This window comes from Phacochoerus africanus, chromosome 11 (genome assembly GCF_016906955.1).
Source record: "Phacochoerus africanus isolate WHEZ1 chromosome 11, ROS_Pafr_v1, whole genome shotgun sequence".
Classification (NCBI taxonomy): domain Eukaryota; kingdom Metazoa; phylum Chordata; class Mammalia; order Artiodactyla; family Suidae; genus Phacochoerus; species Phacochoerus africanus.
This window is the reverse complement of record NC_062554.1, coordinates 32,847,995-32,862,222: the sequence shown is the minus strand read 5'-3', so window position 1 is coordinate 32,862,222 and position 14,228 is coordinate 32,847,995.

Below are 14,228 nucleotides of genomic sequence, written 5' to 3'. Positions count from 1 at the left end.
ATGTAGGTAGCAGCCTGGGCTCAGATTCAATCCCTGGCTCAGGAACTTCCATATGCAAAGGATGCAATCAAAAAAGAAAAAGGAAAAAAGAGATAGTGATCAGTAGACTGGATTAAAAAATATGAGGGGGTCAGGGAAAAAATATGATACAACTATTTCCGGTCTACAAGAGACTCACTTAGATCCAAAGACACAAATAGGCTGACACCAAATAGTAACCAAAAGAGAGCAGGAGTGGCTATACCAACAGCAGATAAAACATACTTTAAATTAAAAAAAGTTTGCAAGAGTCAAAGGACATTATATATTAACAAATGGGTGGATATATCAAGATTACGCAACAATTATAAACATTTATAATATATACTAATAATTATACATTAATATAATATATAATAATAATGTAGTAATAATATTAATCTAATGATGTATACTCAAAATATATGAAACAAATATTGACAGAATTGAAGGGAGAAATAGGCAGTTATGCAGTAATAGTTGAAAAGTTCAATACCTCACTCTCAATAATGGATAAAACAACCAGACAGAAGATAAGTAAGCAGATAGAGGGCTTGAACAACATAATAAACAAACTAGAACTAAGGGAAATCTACAGAACATTCAATATAACAGAAGACACATTCTTCTCAAGTGCACATATGACATTTTCTAGGATAGACCATATGCTAGGTTATAATAAGTATCAATAGATTTTTTAAAAGATAGATATCATATAAAATATCTTCTCAGACCAAAAAAGGATGCAGTTAGAAATCAATACCAGAAATAAAACTGGAAAATTTCAAATTCGTGGAAACAAAACACACTTATTTTTTTTTAATGGATCAAAGAAGAAATCACAAGAAAAATTAGAAAATATTTAAATATGAATGAAAGCGAAAACACGGCATACCAAAACTTATAGGATCCAGCCAATGGAGTGTTAAAGGGGAAATTTATAACTATAGATGCTTACATTAAAAAACAAGAAATATCTCAAGTTAAAAGCTTAACTTTACAAGTAAGGAACTAGAAAAAGAACAAACTAAATCAAAGCTAGTAGAAGGAAAGATATAATAAATTCGATGCCAACAAATTGTGTAATTTAGACTAAATGGATACATTTCTAGAAATACAAAATGTACCAAGATTAAACCATGAAGAAATAGAAAATCTGGATAGGCCTATAACTAGTAAGGAGATTAAATCACTAATCTAATAAGAAAAATCACTAATAAGCTTTGGACTTGAAGACTTCACCAATGAATTCTACCAAACATTTAAAGAACTAACATCAATCCTTCTCAAACCTTTCCAAAGAACTGAAGAAAAAGAAACACTCCTCAACTCATTATATAAGGCCAGCATTACCCTTTTACCAAACAAGACAAAAACACTACAAGGAAAAAAAAAAAAAGCTACAGACCAATATTCCTTATAATATTGATGCAAAAATTAGCAACATATTAGCAAACCAAATTCAGCAGTGTATTAAAAAGATTATATACCATGGACAAGTGTGATTTATTTCTGGAATGCGAAGATGGTGCAACAACATGAAAATCAGTATAATACACCACATTGATATTAAAAAAAAGGAAAATGACACAATCATCTCAATTAATGCAGAAAAGCATTTGACAAAATTTAACACATTTTTAATGATAAAAACACTGAGCACACTAAGAATAAGGAAACCACATCAACATAATAAAAACCATATATATAAATCCCACAGTGAACCTCATACTCAATGGTGAAATACTTAAATCCTTTCCTCTAAGATCAAGAACAGGGCAGGAATGCCTGCTGTTGCCACTTCTATCCAAATAGTACTAGAAGTCCTGAGCAGAGCAATTAGACAAGAATAAGAAATAAAAGGCATCTAAACTGGAAGGAAATAAGCAAAATTATCTCTGTTCAAAGACAATATAATGTTTGGGGTTTTTTTGTTGTTTTTTTGTTTTGTTTTGTTTTGTTTTTGCTTTTTAGGGACACATTTGCAGCATATATGAAAGTTCTCAGGTTAGGGTTCAAATCAGAGCTACAGCTGCCAGCCTAAGCCATAGCCATAGTAACGCAGGATTCAAGCTGTATCTGCAACCTACACCACAGCTCAGGGCAACATCAGATACTTAACCCAATGAACGGGTCCAGGGATCAAACCTACATCCTCATGGATACTAGTCAAATTCATTTCCACTGCGTCGCAATGGGAACTCTGATAATGTAATCTTATACTTAAAAAACCCTAGAGATTACACACAAACACAAATACACACACACACAAACTTGTTAGAATTAAAAAACAAATTCAGCAAAGTAGCAGGATACAAAGACAACACACAAAAATCAGTTTCATGACTGTACACTAACAATGAACAATTCCAAAAGGAAATAAAGAAAATAATCCCATTAACAATAGTATCGAAAAGGGTAAAATAGTTAGGAATTAATAAGGAAGTAAAAGATATATAGTAAGAACTATAAAAAATTTCTGAAAGAAATTAAAGAAATAAATGTGAAGATCCCATGTTTATGAATTTTAGGACTTAATATTATTAAGATGTCAATACTACCCAAAGTGATCTACATATTTAATACAATCTCCATCAAAATTCCAATAACATTTTTTATAGGAATAGAAAAACTCATCCTAAGATCAAATGTAATTTCAAGGCACCCTGAATAGTTAAAACAACCTGAAAAATAAGAGCAAATCTAAAGAACTCACACTTCCTGATTTCAACACTTACCACAAACCTACAGTCATCAAAACTGTAGTACTAGCATAAAGACAGCCACCACCGAGATCAATGGGATAAAACAGAGTCCAAAAACATGGTCAAATGATTTTCAACAAGAATGCCAAAATGATTCAATGGAGAAAATGCTGTCCTCAACAAAATATGTTGGGAAAACTGAATATCCAAATGCAAAAGAATGCATTAGGACCCTTACCTAACACCATATACAAAGATCAATTCAAAACGGATCCATGGTTTAAATGTAAGACTTAAACTATAAAACTTTTAGAAGAAAACATACGGACAAAGCTTCACAACAGTAGATTTAGAAATGACTTTTTTGAATGTGACATGAAAGACATAGACAACAAAAACAAAAAATAGACAAATTAAGTTTCATGAAAAATTTTAAATGTTGTACATCAAAAGACGCTACCAACAGACTAAAAAGGCAATTAGCAAAATGGGAGAAAATATTGGCAAATCATGTATCTAATAAAGGCATAATATCCAAAATACACAGAGAACTCCTAAAACACAGTACTAAAACAAACAACTTGATTCAAAAATAGGCAAAGGACTTGAATAGACTATTTTCCAAAGAAGATATACAAATGGCCAGTAAGTACATGAAAAGATGCTTAACATCACTAATCACAGAGAAATTCAAATCAAAACTACAAGATATCACATCACACCCCTTAGGATTACTACTATCAAAAAAACAGAGAAGGGCAAATGTTGGCAAGGATGTGGAGAAATTTGAACCCTTGGTACACTGTTGATGGGAATGTAAAATGGCACAGCTATTGGGTAAAGCAGTAGAGTGGTTCCTCAAAAAAATAAAAATAGAATTACCATACGATCCAACAATTCCACTTCTGGGTATATATTCAAAAGAACTGAAAGCAGAGTCTTGAAGATATAGTTTTACACACCTGCTCATAGCAGCATTATTCACAATAACTAAAATGTGGGAACAACCCAAGAGCCCAAGATGGATGAATGGATAAGCAAAATGTGGTCTACAAACACAACGGAATATTAGTCAGCCTAAAAATGAAGTTCTGACAAATGCTACAGGATGGAGAACATTATGCCAAGTAAAATAAGGCAATCACAAAAAAAGATAAATACGGTAGGAGTCCACTTATATGGGGTTCTTACAGTAGCCAAAAATCACATCTTGGACAGTGGTTGCCAGGGGCTGGCAGGAGGAGAAAATGGAAAGTTATTATTTAAGGAGTATAGAGCTTCAGTTTTGCAAGATGAAATAGTCCTGGAGATGGACAATGGTGACAGCTGTACAGCAAATATAAAGGTACAGTTGACCCTAGAACAACTCAGTTTCAAACTGCATGGATCTACTTATATTCAGATTTTTTTCAAAAAATACATACTACAGTACTATCTGATCTGTGGTTAGTTGACTCTGAGGATGCAGAATCATGGCTACAGATGACCAATTATAAGTCATACATGGATTTTTAACTATGCAGTGATTGGTGCCCCTAACCCTCACATTGTTCAATTGTCAGGTAAACTTAATGCCACTGAACTATACACTTTAAAATGGTAACTTGTATCTTCTGTATATTTTACCACAATAAAAAAAATGGAAAAAATATTTTTATGACCAAGAAAAATGGTGATAATATGTTATTAAGGTAAAATTCAATTTACAAAACACTATGCACTGAATTGCCTGTTACATTTTAAATGGATTTTTAAATATATGTAAATAGAGGCATATGTTCAGAGATGAAATGAAAAAGAGCAAAATATGATTAGTGTTCACCTCCAGGTTTTCCTTATGTGTATTTTCTATTATGAACATGAATTGCTTTTGTAATAATAACACAATCCAGTGTCTTTCAAAAGAGAAGGAAGAGAAGAATCATCACTAAGTTTCTTCAGGCTAAAAGATTTTTTCATACAGAAAAGGAAGGTAAAAACAGGTATGGTCTCACATAAAAAATAAAGTGTAACATATATACATGTATAACCAAATCACTTTGCTGTACACCTGAAACCAACTCAATATTGTAAATCAATTATACTTCAATTAAAAAAAAAAGAAAAAGAAAATGTAAACTGTTTCTCAAGAATAAACATTAATGTAAGCTATCGTGGGATAAAAGTGCCTCTTTAAAATTCTGCTTGTATCAGAAAGGAATCAGCTATTTACCGTTGCATAGGTAATCATTTAATTCAGTGAAGAAATCATAGCTATTTCAGTTTTACTTTTCACAGGCTGCAAGAAATCATTTTTAGTAACAAATCACACCCACAGAATTCCCTGTCTCTAGATCTATGTCTTTCCAGAATTTCCTTAACAATGACCATACTACATTCAACCACAGACAGCCACCCATTTTATGTGAGCACATATAAATGAACTATAGCACTAAAAAGGCCACGTAAGTTTCCCCAAGTATTTAGATAGAACGGCGTAGACGGCTAGGTCCTTACTCCAGCATGCATTCTCCCCTTTCTTTTTAGAAACCTTGATAGTTAGCTGAACACACTGCCGTCTTGAATCAAAGGTGACATTTCTCAGTCTCCCTTGTCATCAGCAGGTAAGTAGAGGCTAATAACATGTATGCAAAAATGTTATGTGGGATTTCTAGAAAAGCTTTTTAAAGTTGATTCTGTAGGTCTTCTGACTTTCTACTTTTACTCCTCTAGCCTGCAGTGCTGCCTGAAGAATAGCTCAAATGAGGTAGAATTTTATTTCTGTTCCATTTAACAGTCCATTGTGAGGAGCCCCAGACTACTGGGGCAGCTCTGCTCAATATGAAGCTCCCAAGGTTGCCCATTTGTCTCTCTTTTCCAGCCAGCTGTCAGAGACATAAAGAGAGAAATGAAAATTCTACCTTGTTCAAGACTCTGTATTTCCAAGTCTCTCTCTCTCTCTTTTTTTCCCTTACAGCCATGCCTGCAGCAAATGGAAGTTTTCGGGCTAGGGGTCGAATTGGAGCTGCACCTGCTGACTTATACCACAGCCACGGCAACATGGGATTTGAGCTGCATCTGTGTGCTACACTGCAGCTGGTGGCAATGCTAAATCCTTAACCCACTGTGGAAAGCCAGGGATCAAACCTGCATCCTCACAGACACTATGTCAGATTCCTAACCCACTGAGCCACAGTGGAAACTCTAAGTCTCTTTTAAAAGAAGCTTCACTGATGCCCTACTGATACAGAAACATCCCCAAATGACTGCATGGAGCAGAACAACTGCTGACATGGAGCCCCAGCCCTATGCTGTTTAGTAAGAAAGAAATGAATTACCTCTTCTGTAAGCCATTGCATTTTTAGAGCTTCTAGTCCACCCTAACTTATACAGACAACAGCTAGATCAGACACCCCAATCTTGTACCAGTTGGAAGCGGGCTGTGAAGTATGAACAGCCTCTAAGAATACCTATCACTAATTCCCACATACCCCAGATAATATAGCAAATAATGTTTAAAGGACAATAGGCAAAAAGTTCCTCAAGGAAAACAGAATAAGGTCTATCCAAAAATTTACTGAATTGCCAGGCAAAGAGTATCTTTTCCCTGCCCCACTGGATTTAACCATTATTGTAAACCATTGAGTCCAGTGATTTTCCCATTCCTCCGTTTCCTAAAAAGGAGATTTTTATTGCAGTTATCCCATTCCACTGCATTGGGTACAGGTCTGGGAGGCACCTCGTACCTGATGGAGAAGATAGCACATCACCCAGAGATTTGGGGTTTGAGATGGCTGCAGCCCCTGACCAGAACTTGGGATTATTAGGACGCAATGATTATGCTCTATTGGTGGGAAGAAAAGTAAGAGCATAGCTAGCTATCTGGATGGCCAGAGGAGTGAACTGTGAAGAATCACTCTTTTCTCCAGTCTTCATTCTCCCCTTCATCTTAATAATAGAACCACCAAGTTTTAGCTTAGCCCACAATCAATAGCTACACACCAGGATTCCTAGGCTCCCTGGTGCGTTCATGTGTCCAAGTTCAGGTCAATGGAATATGAGCAGACACGATATGTACAACTTCTGGGTTGCCTGTCTCCTTAAAAATGAAGCATGTTTTCCTAGACTTTCTCATCCCTCCCTCCCCTTATAATTTTGCCTGCAAAATTATAATTGATGGGTATGGGGGGTGGTTTGAAAAGAAGCTGGAGACCTAGACCAATAACTAACTGGGAAGGACTTAAATAAATAAGAAGTCAGAATTTTAACTGGAAACCAGTGGTTTCCAAACTAAGATACAGAGGGTGGTACTACTCTGCAAAGGAATGAAAAATAGTAAGGATAATATAGTAAATTGGTAATTTATCTCATTCAGTTTTTAAATTCTAAGATGATTTCCTACTTTTTGTTAAAGACATATTCATTCCTTTGTAAAATGATAGCACTAGTAGGTGATCGGTTATTTTTAATGCTCCTACTTTAAATATAAATGTCAGTGCCCCTAATTTTTTTAAATGATCCTAGTCTTTGAAATCCAAAAATATGGAAATCACTACAGCAAGCAACAAAGACAGGGAAGGTTTTAGGTAAGGAACTCACAAAATGACATTTGTTTTCCAGGAAATCAACTAAAATGTCAGCCTTATGATTTACGGACTCTCCTATCCATAACCCTGTCAAAAAAAGGGCAAGAGACTAGTACTAGATGACAAAACTGTAAAAAAAAATTTACCATGGAAGGAATACCAAAATGCCATTTAAAAAAATTCCTAGGTCATATGTGATTTTCTTCATCATGATTATTTAGAAGTCTATTTACAACACATTTTAACAGACATAATTGACATTCAAATACTTCAACAATGAATCCTTCTAAATACACCAGATAATTACAATTTATTCTAAGGATTACACAAAAAACATAATTTTACCATTATTCTCAGTTAGCCATTCAACAAACACTCACTGAGTCAGGAACTTGGAGGGTGAAGAAGTATGCAAAGGTGACAAATACATACGATTTGCCTTCAAAAATCTCAAAGTCTAATGAAGTCTGTTGTGCACCCCTAATGCACAATAAATACTTATAATACAACATTTTAAGTGTTATAATAAAGGATTTTACAGTGTGAGAGGGAGAAAGTCCTAATATTGAGATTCTAGGAGTTATTTTAATGAGTCTGTGAATTCTACAAATTCTAACATACCACAGATGACACGAGAAAGTCCCAAACTTCAGTTTGATCATAAAGTATTCTGGATAAGTAGGACCTCTCTAATAGGCTTGGGACTTCCCACCAGCCTAATCAAAACTTTTTCTGAACTGTGGCATATCCTAAGACTTCACAGACACCAGACCTTTATCATGGTCTGAAGGCTCTCCCCCTCTACTCTTTCCAGGAAGGATACCTTGGAATAAATCTCTTGCGTGTCTAATTTAAAAAAAAAAAAAAAAAAGAGTTCCCACTATGGCACAGTGGGTTAAGAATTCGACAGCAGCATCTCAGGTCACTGTGGAGGTGCAGGTTCAATCCCCAGCCTGGTGCAATGGATTAAAGGACCTGGCATTGCCACAGCCACAGCATAAATCAAAACTACAGCTTGGATTCAATCCCTGACCCAGAAACGTCCATACACTGTGGGTGTGGCCATAGAAATTATTTTAAATAATTTTTAAAAATTAAAAACTTTAGGAGTTCCCATCATGGCTCAGCAGTTAATGAACCCGACTAGCATCCATGAGGACTCGGGTTCAATCCCTGGCCTCGCTCAGTGGGTTGAGGATCCAGCCATTGCCTTGAGCTGTGGTGTATGTCACAGACGCAGCTGTGGCTGTGGCCAGTAGCTACAGTTTTGATAGGACCCCTAACCTGGGCACCTCCATATGCCGTGAGTGCAGCCCTAAAAAAAAAAACAAAAAAAAACCTAAATTTTGGTTTGGTTTGGTTTGGTTTCTTTTTATTACTCAATGAATTTATTACATTTATAGTTGTACAATGATCATCACAATCCAATTTTATACTATTTCCATCCCACACCCCCAGCACATCCCCCCACTCCCCAAATTGTCTCCTTTGGAAACCACAAGTTTTTCAAAGTCTGTGGGTCAGTATCTGTTCTGCAAAGAAGTTCACTGTGTCCTTTTTTCAGATTCTACATGTCAGTGATAACATTTGATGTTGGCGTCCCATTGTCTGACTGACTTCACTTATCATGATAATTTTTAGGTCCATCCATGTTGCTAAAAATGCCATTGCTAAAAACTAGATCAGATTTGTGGTTGCCAGAGGGAGCAAGTGGGGAATGTGGGGATTGGGTGAAGGTGGTCAAAAGGTACAAACTTCCACTGAGAAGATAAATAAGTGCCATTATATAAATATAATGACTATAGTTAGCAATGTTGTATGGTATATTTAAAAGATGCTACCAGAGTAAATCCTAAAAGTTCTCATCATAAAGGAAAAAAAATTGTAACTATATGAGGACGTTAACGAAACTTAACGTGGTAATCATTTCACAATATATATGTATGTCAAGCCAGTACACTATATGACTTAAGTTTATACACTGTTGTATGTCAATCACACATCAATAAAACTGAAAGGAAAAAAAAAAATCTCTTGTTGTTCCCATTGTGGCTCAGTGGGCTAAGAACCCGACATAGTGTTTGTGATAAAGCAGGTTCGATTCCTGGCCTCCCTCCGTGGGTTAAGGATCCAGCATTGCTGTGGCTGTGGCATAGGTCAGCAGCTATAGCTCTGATTCAAACCCTAGCCTGGGAACTGCCACATGCTTAGAGTATAGCCTTAAAAATTTTTTTAATTTTTAAAAATCCCTTGCATATCTAATCCTGTCTTAGCATCTGTTCTTTGGAAGACCCAAACTAACACAAGTTTTTATCACTGAATTAAAAATAACCCTAAATAGTCACTTAAAACAATAGTTATTTTATTAAATCTCATGATTTCATGGGTCAGGAATGAGGGCAAAGTTCCACAGGTTAATTATTTTGTTCCATGGGGCAGATGGGTTGGCTTGGAGGGTCCAAGATGGGTTCACTCACACATCTGCCACTTTGGTATAGATGGCTAGAAATCTGGGCTCAGCTGGGCTGTCAACCACACACGTGGTCTCTCCAGCATGGAGAGAGGTCAGACTTCACACATATGGTTCAAGGCTCCAAGAGCAAGTCTTCCCACAAACAAAGTGAAGTAGTATAGCCTTTTCTATGTAGCCTCAGAAGTCACACAGCATCACTTTGACATTCTATAGGTCAAAGCAATCACCAGCCAACGAGAGTAAATACAAAGGGGGGGACCCACTTTGGGATATAGGAAGTGCCAAAGAATTTGTAGTCATGTTTTTAAACTGCCACATGGTGTCACCCTTCCTCTTAAGAAACCATCTGTCATTTAAACCAGAGGAAATCAGTTCTAACTGAAAGTATACTTGCTGCAATTAAAAGACTGAATGGATCAGCAAAAATAAATTCTAGTTTGCACCCTCATTTGCCATCACAGCCCAGATGTCCATACCTCAAAGAACAAAAAGAGAATTCAGAGTTAGTGCTTTACTGTTCAGGCATAGACCTGGAGACCCTGGGGACCACAACTATTTCTTTGGAGGTAAATTTTTTACTTTCTGCAAGTACAGAAGGTTGTCATGCAACATGACCCCTGCCCACTTATTCACTGATCATTTTAGGTGTGAAAGGGTTAGTCCCATTACTAGGAAGCATAAAGAGGATGACAAATTGCACTTTGGCTTGACTCCAGCTAAGTGACATCTGTGAGCTACTGTTGCAACTTTAATTGGTGAGAAAGAAAAGTGGCATTATGATTACCAAAGAATAATGAGTTAAACTTTAAGGAACAACAGTCTTTCATTCCCAATTTCTTTTGTGAAGGCATTTTCCTTCGAATTATAGACTTTAGGACCAAGAACCTATGATTCTCCTTGCTCATAAAGTAACCAAGTAAGGGTGGACTTGCTTTCCTAGTCTTTAATAATAAGGATTGTCATTTGTTTTATGTGCATGTGTATGGGCTAAACATAAACTTGGAAGAGGCCCTGGGAACTACCTCAGCATCATAGCAAGCACATTTGACAAGTTTCTTTCTTTTTCCTCTCAAATTAGCACGTACTTTTAGCCCTGAATAAAAACAAGCTATTATTCAGAAAAGTTTGGGAACCTTAAATAAGAGTATAATTCTATTCAAATTTAACACCTAATTATACCTTCTCATTATCTATAACTAGATCATCTTCTGGAAAGAATCTACCCTAAAGTAAGTAGATTACATCCTCTTCATCTAAGGAATCATTCTGGCAAAGAAAACACATTTAATTTATACTTTTTAAAAGCTTCTCCTCCCCCATGACATTGATATGAAAAGTGTAGTTCTTGGCAGAAAAAGTAGAGTCTATATTTAAATTGCTTTGAATTAGAAACCTAAGTATTAGCACTCTCACTGGAACAAAATTACCTAAAAAAAATGAATTTGTTGAATGGTTGAATGAATGAATGAATGAATGCAGTGTTTGAATTAACGTACTCAAAATTTTCATTTGGGGCATCTTCTAGAAGACAATGGTATAAATCAAGAATGATAGGTCTAATGGAGGCTAATTTAAATTTGAAATAGCTAAATGGTTTCTATTCAGCATATTAAGAATTAATGCTTAGAAGATGCTAATTATAACTTACTTGGGACAGATTTCCCAACAACTAGTATCCATGAGGATGCGAGTTCAATCCCTGGCCTTGCTCCGTGGGCTAAGGATCCAGCATTGCCGCAAGCTGTGGTGTAGGTCGCAGATGGGGCTGGGATCTGGTGGTGTTGTGGCTGTGGCGTAGGCCAGCAGCTGTAGCTCTGATTCAACCCCTAGCCTGGGAACTTCCATATGCAGTGGGTGCAGCCCTAAAAAGAAAAAAAAAATGTATAAATTTGTGTCCTGGGAAAGTATTGGCTAGAAATTGACTTTGTTTTATTTTGTGACTTATTAGCTAAACTTTTAAAAAATTTTATTGGTATTAAATGTAGTTGATTTACAGAGTTGTGCCAATTTCTGCTGCACAGCAAAGTGACCCAATCATACATATATACATTCCTTTTCTTACATTATCTTCCATCATGGTCTATCTCAAGAGACTGGATATAGTTCTCTGTGCTGAACAATAGGGCCTCACTGTGTATCCATTCTAAATGTAATAGTTTGCATCTACCAACCCCAAACTCCCAGCCCATCCCTCGTCCTCCCCCCTCAAGTCTGTTCACTTTTCCTCTGATGGACTAGAAAAGGCAATGCAAATCTTTTTCCTCATCTTTGGTGAAGTAAGTCCTCCCTTCCCTGGAGAAAAGAGGAACATGTTTTTCAAGTTATGGATTTAATGACCTTAAAGTACATGGTGAAAGAGCAAGAGGGAGGAAATTCCAGCCAGACTAGAGATTACCTGGCAATGGTGGGAAGAAGGGGAGCATAGGTCTAGAAGCAGGAGGGAGCCAGGCTCTGCTCCAAGTCATTACCGCAGGAAGCAGCAAGAGTCCAGACAGGAGGTATGTGGGTCATCTAGAGAAGCAGAGGCTTAGGCACCGGGTTTCAGAGCTTTGCCAAATATTCTAGTGTCTTAAATGTGTCAGAGAAACTGTCAGAACCTGCCAGACTTGATAGGATTGTGGAGACACAGACAATGGGTAGATCATCAGTATGTGGGGTGGGAGAAATGACCCATGGGGAGGAAAGGCCTCCAGAACCTTGGTACAGTGAGGGAGTATGGTTGAGCTGGCAAAGCAAGACTGCTAGAATATCTTACGTACACCTTCCTACCAGCCCAATGGAATGACAGCTTGGAATCAATACTAGGTTGATTCATGGATCACAAAGAAATGTGCTGTTTCTTGCCTATCTAAGTGTCTTATCTTAGCTTCAGACCAGTTACAATATTGCAAATTCCTACTCAGGGTGTAAATCCAGTAGCTGAGGCACTACCCCCAGGAGGAAAGTTCTCTGTTAACGTTTCTTTGATCAATTTTCCAGATTCCTTTTTGCCACACTCCCACCATGCCTCTGCCTCTGCCTCTGCTCACCAGGCTCAGTATCCATCCTCAGCCCTGCCAATGGTCTGGTATCATCTCTTCTGCTTTGTCTTAATGTGGTTTTATCTCAAGATACACTTGGAGATGGAGGAGTTTCTCCTCCTTGATTTTTTTAAAGTATTTATCTATTTACTTATTTATTTATTGGCCATCCCACAGAATATGGAGTTCCAGGGCCAGGAATCAGATCTGAGCCACGCAGTTGTGACCTACGCCACAGCTACAGCAACACCAGATCCTTTAACCTACTTTGCCAGAGTCACTGGAATGAATCAGTTTTTATTTTAGAAGTTAAGAGTTTACTTGCTTTAGGAAGCAACCTAAACGACCATCGACAGAGGAATGGATTAAGAAGATGTGGTACATATACACAATGGAATACTATTCAGCCATAAAAAAGAATGAAATAATGCCATTTGCAGCAACATGAATGCAACTAGAGATTATCACACTAAGTAAGAAAGAGAAAGCCAATCACTTACATGTGGAACCTAAAATATGACACAAATGAACCTATCTACAAAACAGAAACAGACTCACAAACACAGTCTAATTATTTTCTGTAACCCAAGCAGTGCAATGGAGTATCTAGTACATAAATGTAGAAATAATGCATGAATGAATAAATAAATATATACGATCAGACTACCTTACCGAATCCGGGGGCCCACCCTCAAAGGGCATGAATGCTTATACAAACCCAAGTGACCATGGGCACCATTTCATTTTGGCCAATGGGGAATTAAAATAAAAACTAGACTCCTACAATTATCTGTAGTTTTCTAAATGTACCATTTGTTTATGGCCTCTGTGACCTTATTCATGAAGTCTCCTCTGCCTGGTGAAGTCCTCAACACTTAAATCTAAACTAAGGTGTCCCTTCTTTCAGAACACCTTCAAGTTGAGTTTATCCTTCCTTCTTGGTGTGCTCTTGTTTCACTGTATATTCCTATTATCAAACTTCCACATCATTTGTGTCTTTCTCTCCAACAAGACTGAGAGCTCCTTGAAGGCAAGATCTGTCTATGCATTTTTGCATTTCCAGTGACCAGGTCTATACCTGACACTTAGAAGTTGTTTAATAAATGTTATGATCACTGTTCCTACTATTGGAGACTTTAGAGACTGTGGCAATTATCCAGGCCCAAGGAGAAATCCCAGCCACCACATTCTCTATGATCAGCCCATCTTTGTTTAAAAAGAGCCGGTGACTGCCACATAAGACTACCCTAACAGAACACACACCTCATTGGGATAAGAGGTTTTGTCTTTTGTTCACTGGCAAATCCCAGAATTTAGATCAGTGCCTGGCACATAGTAAGTGCTCAACAAATACTGAGAAATATTTGAATGAATAGTTGAAATGTTTTTTTATGACACTGAACCAAATTTTGTCTCCCAGTAATTTCTACACTTTGATCTTAGAATA